The 5,037-nt window shown below is 36.8% G+C and overlaps 1 pseudogene; it reads left to right on the plus strand.

Moving 5' to 3' along the window:
• Nucleotides 1-1,975: 1,975 nt before the first annotated feature.
• On the plus strand, nt 1,976-2,915 carry LOC142750750 (olfactory receptor 11L1-like; annotated as a pseudogene).
• Nucleotides 2,916-5,037: the final 2,122 nt, after the last annotated feature.

Genomic DNA, 5,037 nt, shown 5'->3' on the forward strand with positions numbered 1-5,037 from the left:
TGTTTCTACTCTTGGCGTTTTTTGTCATTTTTGTAGGTACCGTGAAACCTCTTCGAGACCATAACCCAAAATGGCATTGAAAATATTTTTTTCTAGGGGGGTGGTTGTCTCAAATAAGATGTCCAGTATGCATATTATATGGTGGAACTCAAAATCTGACACAGAAAATCTGGTCTGGGTAAAGGGCTCGTCTCAAAGAGGTGGTCTTTTGTAGAGAGGTTTCCCTGTGGAAATGGGTCCACACAGTGCAGATTAACTTTATGCTCCTTCTCTTTAGGCTGGATTCACACACACACACACACACACACACACACACACACACACACACACACACACACACACACACACACACACAGATTTTCAAGGTTTTTTCCACCAATCCCAACATTGAATGAAAAAGTAAGGACTGACAAGGACTGATATGTCTTTTGTATTGTGTTTGGATTCAAAAAGTGCATCAAAAAGTGCATGTCATTCCAGCCTTAGACCAAGATCACACACAATTTCAATGCAGTTTTTGTGGCAGTTTTTTGCTCCAATTTTTGAGCCAAACACAGAAAAGGACACAAAAAGAAAAAAGACATGCATCAGTCTGTCTTTAAACTTTTCCTTCCTTTTGGATCCAATTCTAACTTTGGCTAGAAAAAATTGAGAAAAAAACAGGCACAAAAACTGCTTCGAAGCTGTGTGTGTGATCCTGGCCTTAGGCCTCCTTCACACACACACACTTTTTTTCAGCTTTTCATGTGTTTTTTAATTGTATTTTTTACATCTCTTTTTGGTGGCGCTTTTATTTTATAGTGTGCGGCTTCTTATAGCATTATCACAATTCATCATTTATAAAAAGGAAAAATAATCAGAGTATTTATCTAGATTACACAGACAAGAAAAAATTCTGTCCATTTAAACATAAATCATACGATCAAAATAAATAATCTGTTTCTTCAGGACTAAAACCAAGAAACTGGAAAAGAGAACACAAAAATCTTGAGACATTTATCTATTGTAAGTAGAATTTTTCTGGGTTGTTTTCCAAAATATAAAGATCATTTCAAACATTTTAACACTAAATAGTGAAAAATGTTAGCAAAAGGTTGAAAAATTTTTCAAACATTTTCACAAATCTCTTAAACGATAAAAAATTATAATCTAAAAAAATATTTGACTGTCACCATAGATTTTAACGTAATATCTAGCTGCTCTTTCAGCAAAAAAAAAAACAAAACAAAAAAAGAGATCCTGCCAAAAATTCCACGAAAAACACTATTTGTTATTCCAGCTTTAGGATCCATTGAGACCACAATCCTCCTGCTAAGATTTGACAGCATTGGTGAAGGCATTGAGTTATCAGTGTATTCTATAAAATTATATTTTCAATACACAATGACTTTGAATTTATGTGCTTGTCAACATTTTTTTAATTTGACGTTTAAACAATTTTTAACTCCAGAAATCTATAAAAATAACTTTTTCTATTTTTTAATTTATTTATTTCTAATTCTGCAGACACCCTATGCAACTAATGTTTATTCTATACCAAAATATCATCATTTTTTAGTCTGTCTAAAATATATTGATCATTTTTATTAACAACAACTGGGGAAATTGGGAAGTATAGAAGACAAGATATAGATCTGCCCATATAAGCCTCCAATCTAAAGATAATTGGAGGAAAAGATGACGGCTCGGATCCTGCACTGGATAGTGTATGCTGAATAAGTATATTTTATTCTGGTTTTGAAGTGTGGGTGTGGAGAAGACTGGTAGAGGTCATTGTGTCTTCCTGACCACAGTTTTTCCTTAAGAAATCCTCTTAGAAAATATAAATTACGGAATTAGAAAAACTTTTTTTATTCTTCTCTTTCTATCTTCTGGTACAACCCATCAATGCAAGACTTTAATATTATTAGCAACTCATTTAGTCTTGATTTTTGGCCAAATAATACAATTAAAAAAATATATAATAATAATAAATATGCAATATTCTAACATCACCATTGTGACTGAAATCATTCTCTTGGGTTTTCAAAATGTACACAATATAAAGAACTTTTTCTTCCTTCTGATGCTTCTAACTTATTTTGTGACTGTATGTGGAAACCTCCTCATCATTCTAGTTGTGTCCTACAGCCGGTCACTCCACTCTCCCATGTACTTCTTCCTCACACAACTCTCATTATCAGATATCCTACTCACCACCACCATAGTACCCAACATGCTCCGTATCGTGCTGTATGGAGGAAGTTCTGTCTCTTTTATCGGGTGTTTGATACAATTTTATTGTTTTTTTAGCCACAGAGTCAATAGAATGTCTTCTCCTGTCCGTGATGTCCTATGACAGGTATCAGGCCATCTGTAACCCTCTACATTACACCTCCGTCATGGACCTCACATTTTGTGTTAAAACTATTCTTCTCTCTTGGTTGTTTGTTTTTTGTATAATATTGATGATTTCTTTAACAATAAGTAATTTAGTATTTTGTGGACCAAACATCATTGACCATTTCTTCTGTGATTTTGACCCGATACTTGAACTTTCCTGTTCAGACACTTTTATAGTGAAAATGGAAAGTAATTTAATAGCTGTTCCTCTAGTAATTTGCAGATTCATGGTTATCATCATTTCATATGTGTATATTATCTTCACCGTACAGGAGATCCCGTCTGTATCTGGTAGAAAGAAGACCTTCTCCACCTGCAGCTCTCACCTGGTGGTGGTGTTTTTATATTATGGCTCACTTATTAGTATTTATTTATTTCTAAATATGAACGATGCAAAGAAACTTCTCTCCCTGTTCTACAATGTTGTGACTCCTCTACTTAACCCTATGATCTACAGCTTGAGGAATAAAGATATTAAGGAGGCCTTAGAAAAAATAATACAACATATAAATAATGAATTCAACCATTGTTAATTAATCTTTATTTCTGTATCAATCAAGTAAATATACATTAGTTAGAGAATGGTATATGTTAATGAGTATATATACGTTTTTGCAAGAAGTAGTTGAAGCACAGATAAAATGATGCAGTGGCCTAGCTATAAGGGGTGTAGAGGTAGCAGTCACACCTGGGCCCTGGTGCCTGAGGACGCACAAAAGCTCATCTGGCCCAAGACACCAGTATTGAAAATGGCACATGGTAGTTGGGAGCCCCCGTTACTGATTTAGCATTAGGAACCAGGAGCTTTAAGATTCACCTCGGGTCATAAGGCTAGGTAAACTTGGGAAAACAGACTTGCGGATTAACTTTCAAGCTTTAGCTAAGAAAAAAATGATTAAAGTGTAACTCTCGTTCCTTATTTTCCCTATAATTCAATAGTATATGCGAATATCAGAAACGTCTCCTGCCTTCTGCACTAACCATTCATTCTCAATTCACTTCAAAAATCTGTATTCAGTGAGACAGTGCTCTCAATGAGAAGGGGGAAGGGAGAAGCTACAGAAGATATTATAGAGTAGTAATGATTAGTGAAACTGTGAATCCAGCAATTGGGTGACATAAAACAATATCACTTACTAGAAGCTGCAGCAGCATGGAGGAGATTATACAGCAGTAATGATCAGTGTTAGGGTATGTTCACACGGCTTATTTTCGGCCATTGTTCGGGCCATAAACAGCCGAAAAACGTCCGAAACATCTGATGCAGACATCAAACATCTGCCCATTGATTTCAATGGGAAAAACGGCGTTCTGCTATGATGGGGCATTTTTTACGTGCCCATTTTTTAAAAACGTACGGGTTAAAAAACACCCACGAAAAAGAAGTGCATGTCACTTCTTGAGCCGATTTTGGAGCCATTTTTCATTGACTCTATGGAAAAACAGCTCCAAAAACGGCCATAAAAAAACGCTGTGAAAAACGCGATTTGCTTAAAAAATGTCTGAAAATCAGGAGCTGTTTTCCCTTGAAAACAGCTTCGTATTTTCAGGCGTTTTTTTATTAAGCATGTGAACATACCCTAACTGTGAATCCAGCACTGGGGAGATATATGACATTTACTAGAAACTGCAACAGCAGCATGGAGATTATACAGTGGTAATGGCAGTTAGGCTGTGAATCCAGCACTGAGGTGACAGATAATAATATAACATTAACTAAAAGCTGCAGAAACATGGCGGACATTATACAGCAGTAATGAGCAGCATAACTGGGAATCCAGCACTGGGGCAAGAAATAACAATATAACACTTAATAGAAGCTGCAGCAACATGGAAGACATCATACAGAAGTAATGAGCAGTTTAGCTGTGAATCCAGCACTGCAGAGATATGTCACATTTACTAGAAGCAGCAGCAGCGGCATGGAGGACATTATAGACCAGTAATGAGCAGTGTAGCTGTGAATCCAGCACTGTGGTGAGATATAACAATTACTAGAAGCTGTAGCATAATTTTTGTGTGTGTCTCTGCCTTTATCTTACTCTGCTCATGCTTTCTCCTCCACCTCCCTCGCCATAGATTAACCTGATCTTTTAGTGATAGTCCATCTCGTCTCTGCCTCACTAAATACGGATTTTAGTAGAGTGAGTGAACAGTTAGGACGGAGGATAGGAGGAAAGGATTCTGATACATGGAAAAACAAATATTTTTCTCTAATAAGATATATAATTTGTTTTTTATATCTACTTGTACTAATAGGCCGGATTCACACGAGCGTGTTCAGTCTGTGATATACGGTCCGTATGTCGGCCGCATTTCTCTGACCAAACACAGTGCAGGGAGCTGGGCTCCTAGCATCATAGTTATCTATGGCGCTAGGAGTCCCTGCTTCTCTGCGGAACTACTGTAGTGTACTGAAAACATGTTTTCAGTACGGGACCGTTTTCCCGCAGCGAGGCAGCGACTCGCAGTGTGCTTCAGTCCGGGAAATACTGCCAACATACGGACCGTATATCACACGGACTGAACACGCTCGTGTGAATCCGGCCTTAATTTGTGGGAAAGAATTGAAGCAACAGTTGCATTTTAATAATAACCATCAACAACTTACATTTATATGACTGGTCCACACAAAACAGTATAACATTTCCTCAA

The sequence above is a fragment of the Rhinoderma darwinii genome, chromosome 3 (genome assembly GCF_050947455.1).
Source record: "Rhinoderma darwinii isolate aRhiDar2 chromosome 3, aRhiDar2.hap1, whole genome shotgun sequence".
NCBI lineage: Eukaryota > Metazoa > Chordata > Amphibia > Anura > Rhinodermatidae > Rhinoderma > Rhinoderma darwinii.